The sequence below is a fragment of the Quercus robur genome, chromosome 3, assembly GCF_932294415.1.
Source record: "Quercus robur chromosome 3, dhQueRobu3.1, whole genome shotgun sequence".
NCBI lineage: Eukaryota > Viridiplantae > Streptophyta > Magnoliopsida > Fagales > Fagaceae > Quercus > Quercus robur.
In genome coordinates, this window is record NC_065536.1 from 7748563 (window position 1) to 7775589 (window position 27027).

The 27027-nt window shown below is 32.7% G+C and overlaps 1 pseudogene; it reads left to right on the forward strand.

The window, feature by feature from the left end:
- Positions 1-151: 151 nt before the first annotated feature.
- LOC126719179 (bidirectional sugar transporter SWEET16-like) lies at positions 152-16220 on the forward strand (annotated as a pseudogene).
- The last annotated feature ends 10807 nt before the right edge of the window (positions 16221-27027 follow it).

Below are 27027 nucleotides of genomic sequence, written 5' to 3' on the forward strand. Positions count from 1 at the left end.
GTATGATCCATATATCTCTTAATTTTTGACATGGATGTGTGTTAGATTTTTATGATTGTACCCTTATTACCGATCAAAACACCATTTCTAGAGCTTGTTTTATTTCTTGTAACTCAACTTCAGATTATAAATTCGTGTGGAGTGTCCAAATATGACTACAAGATATCATGTACTTGTCATCGGAATTGAATCTTTTGTTTCTCCAACAAAGCCCATGAACATAATCACCAGTTTATCCTGCTCAATCTTTAACTGTAGTCAAGCATAGAACTCATTGCCAAGTTCAGACTGGGCATCAATTAAGTAGTTGCTCTGAGTGTGTTTGGCAAGCCTTAACCAAAAAAGAAAAAATAATTACCCCTTCTTTTCTACAAATAAGCAATTCAGCAAAGCCCCTACAAATACACTCACTTCCCATCTAAGTATGTAATATCAGTTATGTTTCTTTTTTCGAGAAAGACATTTTGGTAGGTGGTGAAGAAGAAATCAACTGAGAATTATAAAAGCATTCCATATATAACTACTCTACTAATCACAAGTTTATGGACCTTATATGGACTTCTTAATCCAGATGGTTTACTTGTAACCACGGTCAATGGAGATGTTACTGTCTTTCAATTCATTCATGTACATGTCACTCTCTCTCATCTATGCTCCTCAGGATAAGAAGGTGATATAAATGTTTCTTTGCTATCATGTCAACTACTTTTATAAATGCTCAAAAAAAAAAAAAAAAAAAAATTAAGAAGCTAATCTTGAAAATATAAATATTTAACCATATTAATGAATTAAATCATTAATTTTTTTAATTCTTATTTTATTTATGTCAATGAATAAATTAACTCAATAATGAAAGGTTTATTCTGGAACCTAACTCATTCTTGTTAGGGTAAATTGCAAATTGCACTCCTAAAGTTTGAGAGTGTTTGAATTTTATACCCTGAAGTTTCAGAATTTGGATTTTACCCCCTGAAGTTTACGGTGTTTGGATTTTATACCTTAATGTTTCAAAATTTTGATTTTATCCTTTAAAGTTTAGGAGTGCTTGGATTTTACACCCCCTAAATTATGAAACTTTAGAGTGTAAAATTCAAACATCCACAAACTATAGGGAGTAAAATCCAAACACCTCCAAAATTTAGAGGGTAAAATCCAAATTCTAAAACATGAGGATGTAAATTCCAAACACCCCTAAACGTTAGGGGGTAAAATCCAAATTTTAAAATACCAAGGTGTAAATTCCAAATACCCCAAACGTTAGGGGGTAAAATCTAAATTCTGAAACTTCAAGGTGTAAAATCCAATTACCCCAAACTTTAAAGGTGTAATTTGCAATTTAACCTTCTTGTTATATCATATATATTAATTGTATAATTGTTTATCACTATCTTCCACCTTTTTATTAATTATAGAATTTCTTTCAATTGAAGTTGGCCTTTTGCCAATTTAGGCTTTGTGTGTGTGTCATGAAATACTGTTTTCTCTTTTAAAACCATGATAGACTATTTTCTTGATTAAAAAGTAAAATACAAAAACAAAGAAAATATGTCTAATATAACTAATGTATTGTATGCAAATGAACATCAATTCTTAGTAATTTATTGTTCAATAAAGCACAGGTGTGAATGCAGGACAAGACGGCAAAGCTGGTGGCCTAATTGAATGTGGGATTTCTTGGGTACGTAATTGCAGTAACTCTTCTAGCAATCCCTGGAAGTGTCCAACTTACCGTTTTTGGAATTTTATATGTTGTATTAACCATAGGCATGTATGCACCACCTCTATCAATTATGTTAAGATCTTTAATTCCCTTCACAGACCATGTACTTAATTAGTAAAAAATAGCCACTTCTCAAGAAAAAATTGATATAATTATTATTATAATTTTTTTTTTTGTTCTGGCAAGTAACATTATTTGCATGATACTTCTTCACACGGTGATGATGCCACTTGTTGTATGTGGATCTCACATGGCACTGGGCCATTTCACTCTTTTAGTAAAGAAATACACTTTTCAAGGAGCATGGTCTATAAAGAATAAAAGAAAAGTGCATTAATCAATTATATAAAGAATTGATTATCCAAGGTTTTTATTTTTTAATGTGGAAAGGGTATTGTCCTAAAAAAAAAATCGTTTCACTTTCTTTGATTTTTTTTGTTTTTTTTTTGTTGGTGAGTCTTTATTTGATGTTATTTTAACTTTGTCCTACATGGAATAGCGATAAAGACCAAGAGTGTGGAATACATGCCATTTTTTCTCTCATTTTTTCTATTCTTTAACGCTGGTATTTGGTCTATTTATATGGTGCTTGTCAAAGACTTCTATATTGTAGTGAGTTTTCTCATTCATCTTCTTAGAGTAATGGTGCTAAAAATTCTAGTACTTAAGCACTATGGCATATAAATTTGAAGCAGTAACAAATTTTGATTAACCATGCCGAAAGGAATAAATAAAAAGTGGAGCTAGAATTAGACTAAACACCAAATTTCCCTTACAAAGTTGGCAATTGGTACAATTAATATGCATTTGGATTTGGATGAAAATTATAAATTATTTTACTATTTAGTTTATTTTTCCTATTATTTAAGGGTCATATTACACTTTTTGGTACTATTCATGAGCCTCATTGTATTATTTCAACTAACTTTTACTTTATTTATAATATTTTCAACAAAATAAATAACATCCAAACAGACCCTAAATGTGAGCCAAAGCTTCCATAGCCTAAGTGAAGAGCACTAGTATCAATGGGGGCATAACGTCCATATAAGGACAATGTGAAGGAAGATTCTGGGCCCAGAATATGTGGCCGAATTGCATAATAAAAACCATGCAACTAAACCGGGATAATTGTAACTTGCAAAATCTGGTTGGGTTGGGTTTAAATCCTTAAATGGTCCTACATAGCTCATGCTATGTAGCCCAACAAAGACAAGGTGTTTTATCTAGATTTTTTTTTTTTTTTTTCTTCCTTCTTGGAATGGTACTTTTAAAACTTAAAACTCTATAGTTTATGTGTGAAATTAAATCATATAACTTCCAATTTTTTTTTTTAAAGTAAAAAAATTAAATTCTACCGTTTCAAAACTAACAATCAAAATTAAATTATAAAATTTTAAAAAGTAACATATGAAATTCTATAGTTTCAAAATTAAGAAATTAAGCCTTGATGTTTCAAATAATAATAAATTCAAATTTAGTCATTTAAGTTGAATATATTTTTATTTTTGGTTTAATTTAGGTTGAGAATTTAATTTATTATTTTAAAAGTAGGGTTTAATAAAATTACAAGTTTAATTTGTTATATCCCTATATTTTAGAGTTTTAAATATATGTTTCCCTTTTAAAACTTTCATTAAACATTAGACATTTCTCTTTTTAATACCTATCTTTGTAGATATCCCAGAATGCAATATTTATACTTTATTCAAACAATTTTAGGTACCAAATGCTACTGGCTTTGTGTTGGGGTCAATCCAGCTGATCATATATGCAATCTACATCAAGAAGTCCATTTCAACAAAATCATTGGAAATGATGGAAGAAGAGGGCTTTGCCCATTTTGTGAAAGGAGCATTCGAGGACAATGAAGAGGCCAATATGAAAAGTCGAAACCTCCACAAAGGAAGCAGCCTCCCAAAACCATCTGTAAATCAACAATATAGCTTCCAAAGGATCTTGAAGACACTAACTTAGAAATCCATATGAAAGACACTCTAGTTGGCCCTATGAAGAAGATGTGGGAAAGTGAGAAATGAATCACAACTGATTATGAGGTTTTTGTTTTGTGGAAAACTTAGAAATCATGTGTAGGCCCTATAAACAAGATGTTGGAAAGGGAGAAAGGAATCACAATTGATTATGAGGTTTTTGTTTGGTGGAAAACTTAGAAATGATGCAATGCACAGGAATAGTTACTGGATGAGTTTCAGGAAAAAAAAAAAAACCATAATTTTTTAGTTTAAGTAGTAAGCAAAAATGCATGAACTTAAAAAAATGGCAAATTACAACTTACTCACCTGTGGTTTGGCCGAAATTTAAGTTGCTTACATGTGGTTTAAAAGTTGGCATTTTGCCAACTCGAGATTCACTCTGTTAAGCTTTCGTAACTCACCTCTATACTTTAACTATTAAAAACACAAAAAATATAACAAAAACATAAAAATAAAGATCTAAAAGCATATTTCTTAAAATGGTGAAACTTTGGCTTAAGAATACTTTTACCAAATATAACTTTCTTGGAACCAATGTTAACTCATTGCTTACCATAAAGAATCACTGCAAAACATAGAATTACTTACAACGCAAAGAGATTTTTTTCACTAGATTGTAAGGAATACAATGGGGAACATTGCTCTTTCTTGTATTAACAAATTCTTAAAATGTATTAACAAATTCTCTAAGTCCTAAACAACATAGAAGGTATATGCTCTAAGAGAATTATTAAATAAATAAATATATATATATATATATATATATGTAATAGTGGTAACTCCGAATGGTACACCAATACGAACCGGTATCGAAATATTCTGTTCCCATAACCAAACCGAAATGGCCTCCGGTACGGTATTGATTCCCTTGGTTGTATGTATAGGTATATACAAGATGGGTTGTAATATATATTACCAAAAGGTGCCTTTGCATAACTCTTCAAATTGAATAAACCAAAAAGTGTCTATTGAAATGTCATAACCCTTCATATTAGATATACTAAAAAGTACCTATTGAAAGGTCATAACCCTTCATATTGGATATATATTAAAGGTGCCAATTGGCCGAAAAGGTGCCTATTGAATAAAAATGTGTCTATTGACCGAAAAAATGTCTATTGAATGAAAATATGCTTATTGACTAAAAGTGTACATATTGAATGAAAATGTGCCTATTGAAGGGTCATAATCCTTTGGGTATAAATAGTGGTTCATATTCATTTTTTACCTTCTTCTTAACTTCTTCTCTTTTATCTTTTTTAGAAATGCTAGAAACCTGTGAGTCTTCTCCAAAATTCCTATTTGTAGAATCCAATAAATTTAATTGTATCCCGAGGACAAATTTGTAATAACCTTTTAGCAACTCTTGTGTGGTGGCAAATATTATGTAAGGATAGCATTCAATTGTGCCTCTAAGTCAATCAAATTTTATGTTTGTCTACTGGATCATTTTGTTATTTCATTATATTACTCCTTTAAATTCCCAACATTTTGAGTAGTTAATTAATTAATTAATTAATTATTTATTTATTTATTTCAGAAATCAAGCCACACCAACGATACCAACAATAATATTGCATGATTTCTTTAAACTCCTTACGGATGTATTTCTTCTTAGATTTCTTGTTCTCTTCCCTAAGCTTTAGTCCCATCAAAAACCAAATGTTTTGGAAAATAAAGAATTTTTGCAATGAATACTGAAATTGAATGCCCCATACTATTCCAGAAATTCATTCTCATTGAAATATAAAAGGTCAATATCACCAACCTTGTAACAAACGATGGTATCATTTGGGTACATCACAAATAGTTTAGTTCCAGCGCGGGCATGACAGGAATCACCAAGAGTTTCATCATTGATCTAGACATGTCTTGATCTTTCCTCCAATCTTGCTAACCTCACATCAAGGTATACAACACGGGACACATTACACACTATCTAAAATTTTCATTTAGGTATAGTTCAATTTTTTTTGAGAGAGTTTCAACCTATAATGCTCGCTTCTGATGATAGCTCTTTACCATTAGACTAAGACACCAATCGGTCTTTGGTGTAGGTGGGAATTGAATCTCAGATCTCTTACTCAACCATAAGAGACTTTATTAATTGAGCCAACTGGAATCCACATGTATGGTTCAAATTAAATATTTTACAATAGGCCTAATTTTGTTTTATTAGTAAGTTTACACACCTTGAATCCTTGGTAAGATTAGGATATGTATTAAATTTCCTTGGTAAGATCACCTTGAATCCTCAATCTTTACTACCTTCTTTCTTTTTTGTTGTTGTTGCCCTAATCTATTTGTTGGTGAATAATTTTTGGTCTTTGTTTTCATGGTTTTCGAACATTCTTGTTCTCAATGATAATTTTTTGTTGTGTCTCATGTGCCTATTGAATGAAAAGGTATCTAACTATTGAATAAAAAGGTGTCATTTGATTAAAAAATGTGCCTATTGAATGAAAAAATGTCTATTGACTGAAAATGTGCCTATTCAAAAATTAAAAAGCATAATTGTTCGGTGTTTTCAAATGTATACGTGGCATTAATTTATGTAAGCACGTGGCGCAATAAGAAGTGGTCAACAAAAAGTCAAACATCTAGCTTTTATATTATATATAGATATAGATGTGTTACATTTTTCTCTATATTTTTTTTATACAATTAACCTTTTTAAAGTTTCAGTTCTGAAAAGAAAACTTTTTAAAGCTTCAAATTAATTGATCAAACTTCTCATTCTCTTAAGAAGATTATTATGATAATCAAATCTTATCACAAATTTTTAATTGATATTACTCAAATAATTGATAAGCACATTTAAATATATAGCCATGTAAATTATATTTTGATATAAACTTAAATTCTTACTTACACAATATCTAAGAATTAACTAAAACCAAAATTATAAGAGGTAGAGAAAGTACATGTGATGAGAAACTCAAAAAACACAACACCAAATTGTATTAACCTAATGTAGATATATAATAAACACAAAAAATATCAATCTAAAGTAGAGTTGCAAGAAAGAATAATAATAAGAGAGAGAGAGAGAGAGAGAGAGAGAGAGAGAGAGAGAGAGAGAGAGAGATAACTTTTTTAAGGAGAGAACACAAGAGAAATTGCAAATTTTTATAAAAGAATACAAAAGAAAATGTATAGTTATAAACACCAAATTATCCAAGTAATGTGACGTAACAGAATAACATTATATCATTACATAATGTCATAAGTTAACATCTATCAATCGAAGAAATGAAAAGAAAAAAGATAACAAATTAAAACACAATCAAATCGCATCAACCCGAAGTAGAGTTCAATACAAAAATTTATCAACCTAAATTAGAAAAGTAATAAATAATTAAAAATCCAGAGAGAGAGAGAGAAAGAGAGAGAGAGAGAGAGAGAGTCCATTAAAAGTGGGAGGTATATTAAAGGAATTGGAATTGTAAGGTGAGAATTTAATAAGGAGAAAATAGTTAAAAATAAGAGAAAAAAATATTGGAAATAGGTGGATGTTGTGGCCACTAATGTTACTGGTGGTTAGTCACTAGTGCACCAACCATTTGGACTCCTTTTTCTTTTTTTTGTGACTTTGCATTAATTTCTTCATTTTTTTTTCTATTCTTTAATGTTTACGCTATTAGACCTAAGAATTAACATGCATACTATTGCAGCTAATATTGATTGTGTTAAAGCCTTAAGAAGCATGCATTGCTTGTGCTATGATCCAATGAAAAAAAAAAACATAAAATAAGATAATAATAAGATGTATGGTATCAATTATAAATCATTTCCTAGTACAAACTAGTAGATGTTATTGATACTTTATAGAATATGGAAATTTTATAGGTTGGCAACCTCTGCGCGTCCAGGACAACACGGAAGTAGATGAGCACCAACTTGATAGTTGGAAAATTTATTTATGCCAACATTGAATCAAGGCTTAGAGGTGATTGGTAATGGCTAACACATTGCTGCATAGCTGACTAAATGTGGTACTTGAAGAAGTTATTGGAGACTTGACGGATTGATCTTCGAAACTTTGGTTACACGAGTCTGCATCGTTCATGGCAGCTGAGACCCATGTATTAACATCATTATATTTCTTAGATCCCAAGGCACCGGTCGAGGATTGAATTTGATCAATTGCATCTCCATAGTTCTCAGCACAATCAGATAGGGCTTGCTTCAAGCCCTCGTCCGTTGCTGAACCTTGCTGTTTTTTGACTTCCGCATTTACTGCTTGAGCTTTAGTCCCTGCATGTTTTAGTGCAACTTTGGCTATAGTCAGGAGATCTTTTGCTGATTTGGCCTCAGAGTCCGATTGAAGAGTGCTTAGGCACAGTGGCTTGTACGAAGTGTAACCACAAGCTTGCGCAATCAAGTCCTGGCAAAAAATTTGGGTTGGAAAGACAGTCAAAAGAAGCACAAAGACGAGGCTTGAAATGGGATTCATGTTTTCACTATAATGTTTTCTTTTCAGATAAATTTTATTTTTTTAAATAGGTAAAGTCAATGTAGCGACAGTACTTTTTTTTTTGGGTGTTTTTGAGAAACTTGTAGCTATTGGACTATATTTATATAGAAAAAAGTTGGGATGTGATCGGTTCTAAGTTCAACTACCTATTTTGAAAGTTGATCTATAAAAAGTAAATGAAATATTTTAGCGCGGGATTGAATTACATATGACCACACAACCACACTATTTAATCGGTCTCTTTGACCTTACAGTGGTTATTATGAGTTGGTTGAATAAAAAGTAACTTCGACCCAAAACACGATTATTATTTATGAACAAATATTCTGTGAATATAATATATGAATTTTACTAATGCGTGCAATGTAAACCATTTTTTGAAACTTTTTATGAAAAAATAAAAAAGTGATCAACTTTTTTGTTAGCCTTTTTAATTTCCTATAAAAGGATTCCTAAAATGGATGGTGAATATGTGCCATAAGGGCATACATTAACCTCACTCATAATAGTTATATATATATATATATATATATATATTGTGGTGGCATTTTCCTAACAACCCTAAGTTGAATGGGCTCAAGCCGCCAATTTATTTGTATTCTTGGTTAGGTTTAGTCCATTATGGGAGATCTCTAATGCAATTAATGCTATGATGGACAACACCCTAGTTCTATTTTACTATTAGGCTACTTCGAATCAAGCCTAGTCGAGAAGGCTTTCAAGCAGCTGAGTAACCGATTTCCCTATTTGAAATCGGTAAGCTTGATTCGAACTAAAAAAAAAAAAAAAACATAATTTTTTAGTTTGAGTAGTAAGCAAAAATGCATGAACTTAAAAAAATGGCAAATTACAACTTACTCACTTGTGGTTTGGCCGAAATTTATGTTGTTTACATGTGGTTTAAAAGTTGGAATTTTGCCTACTCGAGGTTCACCCTGTTAAGCTTTCGTAACTCACCTCTATACTTTAACTATTGAAAACACAAAAAATATAACAAAAACATAAAAATAAAGATCTAAAAGCATATTTCTTAAAATGGTGAAACTTTGGCTTAAGAATACTTTTACCAAATATAACTTTCTTGGAACCAATGTTAACTCATTGCTTACCATAAAGAATCACTGCAAAACATAGAATTACTTACAACGCAAAGAGATTTTTTTTCACTAGATTGTAAGGAATACAATGGGGAACATTGCTCTTTCTTGTATTAACAAATTCTTAAAATGTATTAACAAATTCTCTAAGTCCTAAACAACATAGAAGGTATATGCTCTAAGAGAATTATTAAATAAATAAAAAAAAAAATATATATATATATATATATATATGTAATAGTGGTAACTCCGAACGGTACACCAATACGAACCGGTATCGAAATATTTTGTTCCCATAACCAAACCGAAATGGCCTCTGGTACGGTATTAATTCCCTTGGTTGTATGTATAGGTATATACAAGATAGGTTGTAATATATATTACCAAAAGGTGCCTTTGCATAACTCTTCAAATTGAATAAACCAAAAAGTGCCTATTGAAATGTCATAACCCTTCATATTAGATATACTAAAAAGTGCCTATTGAAAGGTCATAACCCTTCATATTGGATATATATTAAAGGTGCCAATTGGCCGAAAAAGTGCCTATTGAATAAAAATATGTCTATTGACCGAAAAAATGTCTATTGAATGAAAATATGCTTATTAACTAAAAATGTGCATATTGAATGAAAATGTGCCTATTGAAGGGTCATAATCCTTTGGGTATAAATAGTGGTTCATATTCATTTTTTACCTTCTTTTTAACTTCTTCTGTTTTATCTTTTTTAGAAATGCTAGAAACCTGTAAGTCTTCTCCAAAATTTCTATTTGTAGAATTCAATAAATTTAGTTGTATCCCGAGGACAAATTTGTAATAACCTTTTAGCAACTCTTATGTGGGGGAAAATATTATGTAAGGATAGCATTCAGTTGTGCCTCTAAGTCAATCAAATTTTATGTTTGTTTACTGGATTATTTTGTTATTTCATTATATTACTCCTTTAAATTCCCAACATTATGAGTAGTTAATTTTTTATTTTTTTATTTTATTTATTTATTTATTTCAGAAATCAAGCCACACCAACGATACCAACAATAATACTGAATGATTTCTTTAAACTCCTTACAGATGTATTTCTTCTCAGATTTCTTGCTCTCTTCCCTAAGCTTTAGTCCCATCAGAAACCAAATGTTTTGGAAAATAAAGAATTTTTGCAATGAATACTGAAATTGAATGCCCCATACTATTCTAGAAATTCATTCTCATTGAAATATAAAAGGTCAATATCACCAACCTTGTAACAAACGATGGTATCATTTGGGTACATCACAAATAGTTTAGTTCCAGCGCGGGCATGACAGGAATCACCAAGAGTTTCATCATTGATCTAGACATGTCTTGATCTTTCCTCCAATCTTGCTAACCTCACATCAAGGTATACAACACGGGACACATTACACACTATCTGAAATTTTCATTTAGGTATGGTTCAATTTTTTTTGAGAGAGTTTCAATCTATAACGTTCGCTTCTGATGATAGCACTTTACCATTAGACTAGGACAACAATCGGTTTTTGGTGTAGGCGGGAATTGAATCTCAAATCTCTTACTCAACCGTAAGAAAGTTTATTAGTTGGGCCAACTGGAATCCACATGTATAGTTCAAATTAAATATTTTACAATTGGTCTAATTTTGTTTTATTAGTAAGTTTACACACCTAGAATCCTTGGTAAGATTGGGATATGTATTAAATTTCCTTGGTAAGATCACCTTGAATCCTCAATCTTTACTACCTTCTTTCTTTTTTGTTGTTGTTGCCCTAATCTATTTGTTGGTGAATAATTTTTTTTGAACATTCTTGTTCTCAATGATAGTTTTTTGTTGTGTCTCATGTGCCTATTGAATGAAAAGGTATCTAACTATTGAATAAAAAGGTATCATTTGTTTAAAAAATGTGCCTATTGAATGAAAAAATGTCTATTGACTGAAAATGTGCCTATTGAAAAATAAAAAAAGCATAATTGTTCGGTGTTTTCAAATGTATACGTGGCATTAATTTATGTAGGCATGTGGCGCAATGAGAAGTGGTCAACAAAAAGTCAAACATTTAGCTTTTATATTATATATAGATATGTATGTGTTACATTTTTCTCTATATTTTTTTATACAATTAACCTTTTTCAAGTTTCAGTTCTAAAAAGAAAACTTTTTAATGCTTCAAATTAATTGACCAAATTTCTCCTTCTCTTAAGAAGATTATTATGAAAATCAAATCTTGTCACAAATTTTTAATTGATATTACTCAAATAATTGATAAGCACATTTAAATACATAGCCATGTAAATTGTATTTTGATATAAACTTAAATTCTTACTTACACAATATCTAAGAATTAACTAAAACCAAAATTATAAGAGGTAGAGAAAGTATATGTGATGAGAAACTCAAAAAACACAACACCAAATTGTATTAACCTAATGTAGATATATAAGGAACACAAAAAATATCAATCTAAAGTAGAGTTGCATGAAAGAATAATAATAATAGAGAGAGAGAGAGAGAGAGAGAGAGAGAGAGAGAGAGAATAATAACTTTTTTAAGGAGAGAACACAAGAAAAATTGCAAATTTTTATAAAAGAATACAAAAGAAAATGTATAGTTGTCAACACCAAATTATCCAAGTAATGCGACGTAACAGAATAACATTATATCATTACATAATGTCATAAGTTAACATCTATCAATCGAAGAAATGAAAAGAAAAAAGATAACATATTAAAACACAATCAAATCGCATCAACCCGAAGTAGAGTTCAATACAAAAATTTATCAACCTAAATTAGAAAAGTAATAAATAATTAAAAATCCAGAGAGAGAGAGAGAGAGAGAGAGTCCATTAAAAGTGGGAGGTATATTGAAGGAATTGGAATTGTAAGGTGAGAATTTAATAAGGAGAAAATAGTTAAAAATAAGAGAAAAAAAATATTGGAAATAGGTGGATGTTGTGGCCACTAATGTTACTGGTGGTCAGTCACTGGTGCACCAACCTTTTGGACTCCTTTTTCTTTTTCTTTGAGACTCTGCATTAATTTCTTCATTTTTTTTTTCTATTCTGTAATGTTTACGCTATTAGACCTAAGAATTAACGTGCATACTATTGCAGCTAATATTGATTGTGTTAAAGCCTTAAGAAACATGCATTGCTTGTGCTATGATCCAATGAAAAAAAAAACATGAAATAAGATAATAATAAGATGTATGGTATCGATTATAAATCATTTCCTAGTACAAACTTGTAGATGTTATTGATACTTTATAGAATATGGAAATTTTATAGGTTGGCAACCTTTGCGCGTCCAGGACAACATAGAAGTAGATGAGCACCAACTTGATAGTTGGAAAATTTATTTATGCCAACATTGAATCAAGGCTTAGAGGTGATTGGTAATGGCTAACACATTGCTGCATAGCTGACTAAATGTGGTACTTGAAGAAGTTATTGGAGACTTGACGGATTGATCTTCGAAACTTTGGTTACACGAGTCTGCATCGTTCATGGCAGCTGAGACCCATGTATTAACATCATTATATTTCTTAGATCCCAAGGCAGTGGTCGAGGACTGAATTTGATCAATTGCATCTCCATAGTTCTCAGCGCAATCAGATAGGGCTTGCTTCAAGCCCTCGTCCGTTGCTGAACCTTGCTGTTTTTTGACTTCCGCATTTACTGCTTGAGCTTTAGTCCCTGCATGTTTTAGTGCAACTTTGGCTATAGTCAGGAGATCTTTTGCTGATTTGGCCTCAGAGTCCGATTGAAGAGTGCTTAGGCACAGTGGCTTGTACGAAGTGTAACCACAAGCTTGTGCAATCAAGTTCTGGCAAAAAATTTGGGTTGGAAAGACAGTCAAAAGAAGCACAAAGACGAGGCTTGAAATGGGATTCATGTTTTCACTATAATGTTTTCTTTTCAGATAAATTTTATTTTTTTAAAAAGGTAAAGTCAATGTAGCGATAGTACTTTTTTTTTTTTTTTGGGTGTTTTTGTGAAACTTGTAGCTATTGGACTATGGTTATATAGAAAAAAGGTTGGATGTGATTGGTTCTAAGTTCAACTACCTATTTTGAAAGTTGATCTATAAAAAGTAAATGGAATATTTTAGCGCGGGATTGAATTACATATGACCACACAACCACACTGTTTAATCGGTCTCTTTGACCTTACAGTGGTAATTTTGAGTTGGCTAAATAAAATCAAACTTCGTCCCAAAACACGATTATTATTATGGTTATTATGAGTTGACTGAATAAAAAGTAGCTTCGACCCAAAACATGATTATTATTATTTATGAACAAATATTCTGTGAATATAATATATGAATTTTACTAATGCGTGCAATGTAAACCATTTTGTGAAACTTTTTATGAAAAAATGAAAAAGTGATCAACTTTTTTGTCAGCCTTTTTAATTTCCTATAAAATGATTCCTAAAATTGATGGTAAATATGTGCCATAAGGGCATACATTAACCTGACTCATAATAGTTATATATATATATATATATATATATTGTGGTGGCATTTTCCTAACAACCCTAAGTTGAATGGGCTCAAGCCGCCAATTTATTTGTATTCTTGGTTAGGTTTAGTCCATTATGGGAGATCTCTAATGCAATTTATGCTATGATGGACAACACCCTAGTTCTATTTTACTATTAGGCTACTTCGAATCAAGCCTAGTCGAGAAGGCTTTCAAGCAGCTGAGTAACCGATTTCCCTATTTGAAATCTGAGCAAGATTTCTCTGATCCCTAGACTGTGTTCTCACTTTTCTCTCGTGTATCCTTCTCCCAATTTTCATTCTAGCCCCTTATTTGGTTTTCCTTCCTCCTTTTATAACAAACTCTTAGTGGAGCCCTTATGATGGCAGAATATTCCACACGCGTGTGGGCCCTACCACCTTCAGGGCTTAAGTGGTTCTTTGTGTCTACAGTACTATTCATGCTTGTCAAATTATTTATCAAAGGTGGGGCATGAAATTATGACATTGTAAAGATCATTTAGTAACTTGTTCTTAATGCCAATTTTGTGCTCAGCAAGATGTTTGTCCCCATATTAACACATGTCCTCGGTGAGGCCAGTTATCATCGGCGGGACCTTCCGAGGTGAGGCATCTCTGACCATGTTTCACCAAGCTAAGGTGGATGACAATAGGACCAACTGGATTCAGATGGGCCAAGCCCAAATTAGGGGTGTGCCTTTCTTTTTACCCCTACTATATATATTATACTAATAACAAGACTCTCTATTTAGGTTTCATCATTTTGTATATTAAAATATTCTCACACAAATTCTTAAACTCTCTAAAATACCCTAACCTTTTATATATATATATATATATATTTTTTTTTCTTTAGAATCTTTTTGTAAAATGTAAATAAGTATAAAATGGTTTTTTGGATTGTTAATTTTGGTTTTAAAAGGAATTAAGGCCCTGTATGGTTATCATTGGGGGTGAATTCATTTTCTCTTTTCATTTTTTAAACTCTTTTTTTTTCTCAAATCTTGTATTCATTTTCTCTACCCAACCCATTTCATGTTTGTCATTATTTTCTAGTCTAGTTTTTACTTTGTTTTTTCACTTTATATTTTTCGATTAAAAATTCAACACAATTGAGAGAGAGATTGTGTGTTTTTTGAGGGGACAAGTCAATGTTAGAGGGACCCACAGATTTGGTTTTTTACGAAAATGCCATTGTATTCATTTTCAAGAAAATAAAAACACCAAAAAGTTGTATTCAGTTTTTGTATTCAAATCCGTTTTTTTTTGGATATTGAAAATGAAAATTGAGTGCAAATACATAGTCAAACAAGTTTTTTAGTGGCAAGTCCCATGAAAATTGAAATGAATACAGAATACACCCTTTTTCGCTCAAACCAAGCAAGCCCTAGGAGTATAGCTTTGAGGATACAATTTTCATTTTGATACAGAAGCCCTGCTTCTTCTGTAGAAGGACTTTTCAAGATTACGGTTTTAGCACTTTGATCTGCCTCTTTGCTCCCCGCTGTTTATGCACCACGCCAATATTCCATGGTTTTTGTCTTCTCTGTTCTTTATTTCTTTTGGGTATCCTTATTTTGAGTCTTTTTCTGTTTCTGCGGTTTAAATTTCTCACACGGGTTAGGTTCAGGGCGGGTTTTTCTTATGCGCGAACCCAACTTGCGGGCCTCCCCCCATTACCTGAACCCACCTTGTTTAATAAATGGGTTTTTTTTCTAAATCCCCAAACTTGCCCTATCGGGCCTTGCAGGCCCCGTCCCATCATGCTTGGCCCAAAATCATAAACACAAATTGAGAAATGAAAAACACAAATTTTAGATTTATGATTTTTCCTTTCAAATTCACAAACACAAACACAAATCCTAACACAAACACAAACACAGAAATCCTGATACAAACACAAATCCTAACACAAACACAAACACATAAATCCTAATACAAAAACAAATCCTAACACAAACACAAACATAGAAATCCTAATACAAACACAAAAATTTCAGATTTGTGATTTTCCCTTTCAAAATCACAAACATAGATACAAACCCTAAATAACAAGTTGTAGGGTTTAATAAAATCACAAGTTTAATTTGTTATATCCCTAAATTTTAGAGTCTAAAATATATGTTTCCCCTTTAAAACTTTCACTAAACATTGAACATTTCTCTTTTTAATACTTGCCTTTGTAAATATCCCATAATGCTAAATTTGCTCATTTTGTGAAAGGAGTTGAGATGGGAGCATTCGAGGACAATGAAGAGGCCAATTTGAAAAGTTGAAACCTTCACAAAGGAAGCAGCCTCCCAAAACCATCTGTAAATCGACAATATAGCTTCCAAAGGATCTTGAAGACACTTTCTTTGAATCCATATGAAAGACACTATAATTGGCCCTATGAAGAAGAGGTTGGAAAGGGAGGAAAGAATCACAATTGATTATGAGGTTTTTGTTTTGTTGAAAACTTGAAATCATGTGTTGCTTAGCCTTGTATTTAATGATTTTAACATTGAAAAATAAAAGGGAAAAAAAAAAAAACCTTCTCTTCTATTTTTTGGGTAAGGATTAATTTAGAGCATTTATTATAATTTGGGATTACTACATTATTCAATCACAAAAAAAACCTAGGGGTATGATGAGTATTATGTGTGGTGAAATAATTTTTCATCACACCCTAGGTTTTTTTTTTTTTTTTTTTTTTTTTTTTTTTTTTTTGTGATTGAATAATGTAGTAATCACAAATTATAATAAAATGCTCTAAATTAACCCTTACTCCATGTTAGGTTTTAAAGTTTAGGATTTTATGTATTTAGAACTCTAATGTGTAATGTTGGCAAACCATGATCAAAACAGTGTGTTTAGAAGTATTTAAGTCTAGCTCAAAGTTGTGATTTTATGTAAAGTTGGAATCGAGTGAAAGCAGAAAGGATTGTGCCTTTCGGCCTAGCTCGATCGATCGAAGCTTAGGCTTGACCGATCGAAGCTCGGGCAGAATGCTTTTCTGCAGATTCGTCCAACTCAGCCCTATTTGTTTTAAAACGTTTTTAGGGTTTCTTATTTGTCCTAAGTATAAAAGGCAAACTCTAGCCACGTTTTAGTGTTGCTCATATTGCGGTTTGTGTAAATCTCTTGTGAGATCGAGAGGAGCTTTCCTTTACACAAACTTAGGGTTTTCAAGGAGGAGATATTTTCTACACCTTGATGATCAATTCAGTTGCTGCCATTAAAGCTTAAAGAATACACAAGCGGGTGTGCTTGTATTTGGTGGTGAATCCAAGAAAGAAGGAGTCCGTGGATTCGGAGCTTGCACGTGGTCGTATCAGTAAGTTCTACTGGTTGGTAGCAATAAGAAGTCGAGCGTGGGGGCTTGTAAGTCTTATTGTATGAACTCCGATTCTTTCAAGATAGTGGATTCAAGTTTACCTTGAGGATAGCTAGGTCAAATCCTCCCCAGGTTTTTATCGGTTTGGTTTCCTAGGTGATCATATCTTGTGTTATTTATTTTCCGCTGCTTTGCATGATTTGATCTTTTATATTGTGATAACCTAGACTTGTTTAATTGGACTAAGTAACAACTTGGCTAATTACCTAGATTAATCAATTGTTTAAGGGGTCTAAAAACTGTCAAGTGGTATCAGAGCGGGTAGCTCTTTTGTTGTTGATCCTTTGATCACTGAGTTGATCCTTGACCCCTGTTGTCATGGAACACGGACACTCTCTAGTTATTCCTCCTCACTTTGATGGGAATAATTATGCTTACTGGAAAGTAATGATGAAAGCATTCCTGAAATCCATTGATGAAAGGGTGTGGAATTCCGTTGAATACGGATGGGAGAAGCCCACTACTCCTATTAGTGAGTGGGAAACTTTTCAGAAAGAAGCAGCTTCGTTTAATAGCAAGGCTATGAATGCGATTTTTAACGCTGTTTCTATGGAGGAATTTAAGAGAATCTCGAATGTTGAGATTGCTCATACTGTTTGGAATATCCTCCAGACTGTGCATGAAGGCACAAAGACTGTCAAAATAAACAAATTGCAGCAATTGACTTCTAAATTTGAAAGCATTAGGATGTCTAATGATGAATCTTTTGATGAATTCTATGCTAAACTGAATGATATTGTTAATTCTGCTTTTAACTTGGGTGAAATCTATGATCAACCTAAAATTGTTAGGAAGATTCTTAGATCTTTGACTGAAGACTTTAGACCCAAGGTGATTGCCATTACTAAAAGCAAGGATGTGGACTCCATCCCTGTTGATGAGCTTGTAGGATCTCTTTAATCCTATGAGTTAGATCTACCCAAAACTACCAAATCCAAATCAATGGCTCTTAAGTCAGTTGATGATGTTGAAGGTGGTGGATTTGATGATGAGCTCTGTGCTACAGAGATTGCTTATCTTGCCAAAAACTTTAGAAACTTTTTCAGGAATAGCAATAGAAAGGCAAGAGGCACAAACACTGTTGAACCTAGAAATTTTAGGAAGCATGATCCCATTAAGGTTAACATCAATGATAAACCTAGAGAAAGAGTAGGTCAAGCTTCTAATAATTCCTTGGGCTCTTAGTGTTTTGAGTGTCAAGGGTATGGACACATGAAATCTGAATGTCCAACCTATTTGAAGTCTAAGGGTAAGGCTATGGCTATAACCCTTAGTGATGGTGAAGTTTCTGACCAGATCTTACGCTTACAGTTCAAAGTGTCATAGGCTTCCCTACACTTATCATTCTTAAACAGCTCAACTTTAGTGGGAGACTCAGAGAAAGTGGAAGTGGTCCTATGGGCTCTAGTTTTCCTAGGCATGGTGCTAAGATAAGATCAAAACACAGAGCGAAAGAACAAAAACCACAAAACCAAAACCAAGGGCAGACTACAAGTTAGCACAAAAACAAAATATAGAATCAAAATCTATATGATGCATGAACAAGTTTAAATGTCATGATGTATGTTCTAATGCAGTGAATTAAGTTCAAAAGGTTCAAATTACAAAATTGGCTTGAACATTAAGGTTTTTAACACAAAAAACCAAAATTTGGAAAACCACTTGATCAATTTGAAAAATATTGACGAATTGATCATTACACATGATATAATAACAAAAATAATGACCAAATACATCAATTGGATAAGCCAATTTCATCAATTTAAGCCAATTTGACAAAATCCCCAATTCAGATCAAATTCAAAACCCTAGAATTTTCAATTTTTCAAAAACCACAAAATTGATCAAATTAAACTATAGGAAACATCATTATAACATCATAGCACAAAAACCCATTGATCAATTTCACAATAATAGGTTCGAATTATCAAAAACCCCAATATGTTTGAAAGTGCCGAAAATACCCATGATAATGCATGAAATAAAGAAATAAACTTGAAAAAGAATGGCAAAAAGGACTTACCGGCTTCCAAGGACAAAAATCTTGCAAAAGTCTTGAAGGAAAACGACAAAAAAATGGATGGTGGAGCTTAGAGCCAACGCGGAGAGAGAGAAAAGCAAAGAACTATTTGAAAAGTGCCTTTGAAAAAGTCTAATTCTGCTTTTTAAAAAACCTGATTCGCGAGTTTCGATCGGTCGAAAATCAGCCTCGACCGGTCAAAACAGACAGAGACTCCCTCTCTCAAATTTTAAAAATTTTAAAAATTTCGATCGGTCAAAAAACAGAATGGACCGATCGAATCAGGTAAAGGCTCACCATATTTTTGAGAAAAAACACAATTTTTGAAAAACAAGTTGATTTAACTCAAAGCATTGAAATTTAAGAACAAAAATGCATGAGTATGAGATGATATGATTTTCCAATCAAGAATTTTAAGCCCAATATTCCCAAAAACAAAATTTCTTACATTCTCCACAAATTTTCAAGCAACAAATTAAGTTTGCACATAATTCAAAGTATTTGCAAAAACTTGGTTGGTCAGACCATAAACACACACAATAACATGTACAATGTTTAGCAAAGAGTAACTCGTGTAGTGTGTGCAACTAGCAAAAACTTGAGATACATGTGAGGTGATATGTGAATAGCAATCAATCACAAAGTCTACAAAATTCATCACAAAGAATTTAAAAGAGACTATCACTTAAAGAGTTACATCATATAATTCCCACATTTCCTAGATCATAAGCTTGCAATCATGTAAGTTTCTTGTATTTATGCCTCATAATATTCATTCCAATTTTAAGTTATGTGAGTTTGGCATCAAGCCTAATAGTACACACCAATTTTGATTTTAAGAATTAAGCACTTTAACCGAGGCTTCACCTTATATTCTTTTTGTGCATGTGATACACTTTCTCGAGCACGAAATCTTATGATATGCACTAAGGTGTTCATGATTAGCTAGTGAACAGTAGTGAGATGGTTATTTATGCATTTCTCTAAAAGTTCAAGTCCAACATTTAAAAACATGTGACTTCAAGATTAAGACATAGTAATCAAAAACCATACACATCTTTCCCACACAACATGCACTACAAATCTTCAACTAGTAAAGTGCAATAAATAAGCTCATCAAAGCTAAACAAGGTACAAAAGACATGTTATATGAAAATAAATTGACCAACCTTGTTCTCAAAAACCAAGAAGAAAAGTGCAAAACAAAATGTGCTTCCTTTTTCTTCCTTTTTTATTTTAATAAAAATAAAAAAACACCTAGAATGAAATGCATGAATGTTATGCTATGCAAATCCTAGAAACAAAAAGAACAAAACAAAAATCAAAGAACAATGGTTGCAAAGGGTAGAGTAATGAAGCACAAGGACCATGAGGCCAAAGACAAATCAGGGACACAGAATCACACCAATCACTTGACGAAGAGTCTCAAACTTACTTCTATCAAGAGGTTTGGTAAAAATGTCGGCATTCTGACGCTCAGTAGGAATATACTCAAGACACACAATTTTTCTTTAAACAAGATCCCTATCTTAGCACCATGCCTAGGAAAACTAGAGCCCATAGGACCACTTCCACTTCCTCTGAGTCTCCCACTAGAGTTGAGCTGTTTAAGAATGATAAGCGTAGGGAAGCCTATGACACTTTAAACTGTAAGCGTAAGATCTGGTCTGAGCGAGTTGTTGTGTTAGATGTGCTTGATCCGGCCATTAGGGCCAATTTTGAGTTTAGAGGTTGGTTGCCTCTCGTAGAGATAGATCATCCACCCCTGACTGCCCTGATTATAGAGTTCTACTCGAACCTCTCTTGCCACATCTATGATTCCAACACCCTAGTTAGGAGTTGGATACGAGGTATAGAGTTCACCATTACCCCTCGGGTAGTGGCTGAGGCTCTTGGGGTGTCGGTTGTTCGGGATGCTGACTATCCCTATGATGAGTCACCCTCATTAGACGTTGTCATGTCTTACATCACTGGGTCATCTATCCAGTGGGGTTCTGATCCTCGGATCACGTCCGCTGAGTTTACCGAGACGGCCTATCTCTTCTTTAGGATTGCGTGTCATTCCTTGTGGCCTATCTCTCACTTCCACACCATCCCTTTAGAGCAATGTGTGTTTTTGTATGCCTTTGCTTCTGGAGTGACTATCAGTTTTCCTCATTTGTTCCTTCGTTCTTTGAACGAGGTTCATAGGAGTTCTGCCGTAGGGCATGCACTGATTCATCCTATTTTCATTCATAGGATTTTGCTCTACTTAGGTCTAGATGGTTTTCCGTCTAGTGAGCCTGTTCATGTGATTGCTCCCATAGGTGCCACCTTTCTTCGTCAGAGGGTTGCTCAGTTGAGAGTTGCTCCTTCTCGTACTAGAGGTGCGTCATCTAGTGGTGTTCCCCCTCCTCCCTCTTCTACAGGTACTGCTGCTGTTGAGACTTCAAGTGTTGCTGCTGATGCTGATGTTCCTCCACCGACTGCTTCGGATGATTCAGATATTCGTCGCACGTTGGATCATGTCTTGACCGTTCAGGCAGCTCAAGGACAGATTTTGGTGGACGTACTTGATGAGATCCGTGCCTTGCATCTGGAGTTGGCGCAATTTAGACCACCTCCCTTTTGATGATGGATATCTTGTTTGCCCTTTGGCATTCTGTCACAAAAAAGGGGAGTACTTTGGAGTACTTTGTAGAGTTTTTGTTTTTAGGGGGAGTTTATTTGTTTTTGGTTGGAGCTTGTGGAGTTTTAGATTGTATCTAGGTGCTTCACTTTGTACTTATGTATTTTTAGCTCTTACCTTGTTTTTGATGGGATATTCATGTTAGGGGGAGTTTTATGTTGTGTTGGTACTTTATTTGTTTCTTATTTCAAACTGCTTATTGTTTTATATTTATGAGTTATTCATTGATATATGTCTTTATTTGTGTGTTGTTTGAAATCAAGAAGTTATTTTGTTTACTTGTGTTATTTCCACACATGCGGTTATGCATTTTGTTTAGTATTTCAGGAAATATACAGGTTGATTCAATTAAGTTGCTGTCTACACTTGCAACTGATGGATAGTAGTTAGGATTGAATTTGGTTTATGAGCATTATTTTTGTAAAGGGCTTTTCATTTTGTAAACTTTGAGCTTCTAAGTTGTGTTTTGTCACGGATTGCCAAAGGGGGAGTTTGTTAGGTTCTAAAGTTTAGGATTTTATGTATTTAGAACTCTAATGTGTAATGTTGGCAAACCATGATCAAAACAATGTGTTTAGAAGTATTTAAGTCTAGCTCAAAGTTGTGATTTTATGTAAAGTTGGAATCGAGTGAAAGCAGAAAGGATTGTGCCTTTCGGCCTGGCTCGATCGATCGAAGCTTAGGCTCGACCGATCGAAGTTCGGGCAGAATGCTTTTCTGCAGATTCGTCCAACTCAGCCCTATTTGTTTTAAAACGCTTTTAGGGTTTCTTATTTGTCCTAAGTATAAAAGGCAAACCCTAACCACGTTTTAGTGTTGCTTATATTGCGGTTTGTGTAAATCTCTTGTGAGATCTAGATGAGTTTTCCTTTACACAAACTTTGGGTTTTCAAGGAGGAGATATTTTCTACACCTTGATGATCAATTCAGTTGCTGCCATTAAATTTTAAAGAATACATAAGCGGGTGTGCTTGTATTTGGTGGTGAATCCAAGAAAGAAGGAGTCCGTGGATTCGGAGCTTGCACGTGGTCGTGTCAGTAAGTTCTACTGGTTGGTAGCAATAAGAAGTCGAGCGTGGGGGCTTGTAAGTCTTATTGTATGAACTTCGATTCTTTCAAGATAGTGGATTCAAGTTTACCTTGAGGATAGCTAGGTCAAATCCTCCCCAGGTTTTTACCGGTTTGGTTTCCTAGGTGATCATATCTTGTGTTATTTATTTTCCGTTGCTTTGTATGATTTGATCTTTTATATTGTGATAACCTAGACTTGTTTAATTGGACTAAGTAACAACTTGGCTAATTACCTAGGTTAATCAATTGTTTAAGGGGTCTAACAGGCCAAAAACTATAGATTTTCTCAAAATAATAAGATTCCAAGTAATGAAGAATGTTTAAAGATACAAAACTATAATCTCACCACTAACTTCTTGCATAGCCTTATGCTCAATTGGCATATTGCATGCCAAGTTACGGATATGTGTAAGCCGACGACTTCGTCCAGCCTCATGAATAGGTGGTATTAGTGATGCGTTTGTTGATGTTGAATTAGAATGCGCAACATCTTCTTCATTTAAATTTTCTAGCTGCCCACTAAAATGTGATCACCACCTAAAGTTTGTTGTCTTTGTCTTAAGTAATTAGCACGATGTCTTGCCAATTGAATATTTTTGCTCTCATTGTTTTCTCGTTGGCTTCTCAGGCGAGGATAATATCTCCATCATTCTCAACAACATTCTATGTCATAGTTATTCACCATTGCTGTATTTTGCAAACTCATTTCTACATAAACTTAAATTACATTTATAGTGGTTGTTGCACATACATACACAATAAGCAATAAATCTTTCCATGTCATAGATAGCATGTATTAAAACCTTAAAAAATTGAACTAATTTTGAACAAATTAATCACATGAAAGAATTGTAATAAAATGTGCAATTGTAATAAATTTTTACTAAAATAAGAGAAATAAGTTACACTTCTTAAAATTATTAAATTATTATTTCAGGTAGAAGTTTTGAGAATATATTTAAATTTAGGTTATGAATTGTTAGATCAATGTGATCAAAATATAATTTTAAAAATGTTTATTTTATTTCCCAAACTCATTTCTAGTTAAATTAGATTAAATTGCTATACTCATTTGACACACTTTAAAACGAAATCATGCCTTTTTGTAAGGCCATGTTCAAGTTCTAGTTAGCCAGTGAATTTGCTTACCCACTGGAGCTAATATTAACATTTAGCCACTTACTACACATCCATAACAAAAGTAAAAAGAGCTTATATTTAAAATTTAGCAACTAACATTTTTTTCTTTTATGGCTAAAGACTCAAATTTTTTTAGTTTTAGTTTTTTACCGATGTGCATCCACACTTTTTTTTTCTTTTCTTTTTAGTGGTGGTGTTCTTTTTCTTTTATTTATGATAGTTATCAAGTTGTATTTAATCCTAAAATTTAGCCATGTACTACACATCCATATCAAAATTTTAAAAAGTGCTTATATTTAGAATTTAGCAACTACCATTTTTTTTTCTTTCACGGTAAAAGACTCAAATTTTTGTTGTTCTAGTTTTTTTGTTTTGTTTTTGTTTTTATGACAGTTATCAAGTCATACGTTTTATCCAAAAAAAGCTACCCCCATTTTGAAAAGAAAAAAAAAAAAACATAAAACTATCCCACGTTCTATCCAAAAAAACCTTACTTGGCCACCTTTTTTTGTTTTGTTTTGTTTTTGTTTTTTTTTTTTCAAATTCAAAGTTTAAAAATACCTTATCCTTTTCCCACGGTAACCTACATCAATAGTTCTATCCAAAACAAAAATCATTCGTACATAATGAAAATGATTGTGGAAAAGAATATAACAAAACCAAAAAACCCTCATTTGTACATAACATGAAAAATAAATATAAAATAAAACCTAATTTTTAGGATATTTGATTTTGAAAGAAAATAAAAGGCTAAATTTTAGGGAAATTTAAAAGATTAGCATGGGGAATTGGTGTGACCCCTATCCTTATTTAAAAGTTTATCAAAAAAGAAAAACTACACGTTCAAAAATTTCAGATTAAATTACTTTTTTTTTAATCTCATGTTCTATTCAAAAAACACTACTCGGCCACCTTTTTTTTTTAATTCAAAGTTTAAAAATACCTTATCCTTATCCCATAGTATCCTACATCAATAATTCTATCCAAAACAAAAATCATCCATACAAAATGAAAAAGAATGCAGAAAAGAATATAACAAAACAAAAAAACCCTCATCTGTACAAAATTTAAAAAAAAGGTGAAAATGAAATATAAAATAAAACCTATTTTTTAGGATATCTGATTTTGAAAGAAAATAAAAAGCTAAATTTTAGGGAAATTTAAAAGATTAACGTGGGGAATTAGTGTGACCCCTATTCTTATTTAAAAGTTTATTAAAAAAGAAAAACTACATGTTCAAAAATTTCTGATTAAACTATTTTTCTTAAAAAAAAAAAAATAAAATCCCAGGCTCTATTTCAAATTCAAAGTTTGAAAATACCTTATTTTTATCCAGTGGTAGCCTACATCAATAATTTTATTTAAAACAAAAATTATCCGTACAAAATGAAAAAGAAAACGGAGAAGAATAGGACAAAAAAAAAAAAAAAACCCCTCATCTGTACAGAATAAAAAAAAAACGTGAAAAAGAAATATAAAAGAAAAACTAATTTTTAGGATATCTTATTGTGGGGTCAAAGGATTTGACAACCCCGGCCCACCTCATACTAAACCCAAGGCCCACTCCGAGGAGGAAGGAATGGCCGAGGACGAATGAAGAAAGCCCAAGTTGCCCAGAAACATTGTCGAGGACAATTCTGTCCTCGGCTAACCCAGATCCTAGGAGGGAAGAACGGCCCGCCATCAATGGTAGCCTCCTAGAGTGTCCCAAGAAAAAGGACAAGTACTGTAATACAGCCATAGGAGTATGGTGTAGGAACAACTCAAGGAGAAACTTTCACCTCCGCATTAAATGCCCACAACTAACGTTCTGGCCGCATTAATGAAGAAATGACTCCTGAATAGTGCAGTCTTGGTTGCTACAACTCATTGAAGGTTTGGGAAGGTGGCTGATGGGATAGGTACTCGAGTAGTGACCTACATGATCAACAAATGGAGGGCCAAAATCGATTGGGGAGGGATATATAATGTGAGAAATCCTCTAGAAAAAGGGGCGGAAAAAAGAAAGGAGAAGACTGTAGCAATTTGCATAATCTTAAAAACCTTTGTAACCTAGCACTGAAGAAATAATAAGAACACTAAGTTCCTCAGACGAAATGCCCGAGGACAGAATTTCATACTTTAGTCCATATCCTTGTTATTCAATCCATTTATAACCGTGTCTGGTTGTTGTAATCCTTACTAAGACCTAGTTCTTAAACCTACTCTCTATAAATCTATTGTATTGGGCTAGTTGAGCTTGAGTCCACTCATCTAGTAGTAGAAGTGCTCAAACCCAGTCCCTACACTTATTTTGAAAGAAAATAAAAAGCTAAATTTTAGGAAAATTTAAAAGTTTAACGTGGGGAATTGGTGTGACCCCTATCCTTAAGTTAAAGTTTATCAAAAAAGAAAAACTACAAGTTTAAAAATTTCGGATTAAACTATTTATTTATTTATTTTAAATCCCACATTCTATAAAAAAAACACTACCCGGCCACCTTTTTATTTTATTTTATTTTTATTTATTTAATTCAAAGTTTAAAAACAGTACACATTTTTGGATAACTCCATCTTGAAAATTTTTGGATAAAACTACCAGTCTCCCACGTTTGCTTAATGCATGATTTATACATGTGGGTTGCAATAACACTCCCCACGTTAAAAACTTCTCATTTAATTCTAAAATGTTGTGTTTTAATCCTAAAATTTAGCCATGTTCTACATATCCATAACAAAAAGTGGAAACAACTTATATCTAAAATTTGGCAACTATCATTTTTTTTTCTTTTACGGTAAAAGGATCAATTTTAATCCTAAAATGTAATGTTTTAATCCTAAAAGTTAGCCACTTACTACACATCCATAACAAAAGTTAAAAAGAGCTTAAATTTCAAATATATTTCTTTTATGGTAAAAGGATCAATTTTAATTCTAAAATGTAGTGTTGTAATCCTAATAGTTAGCCACTTACTGCACGTCCAT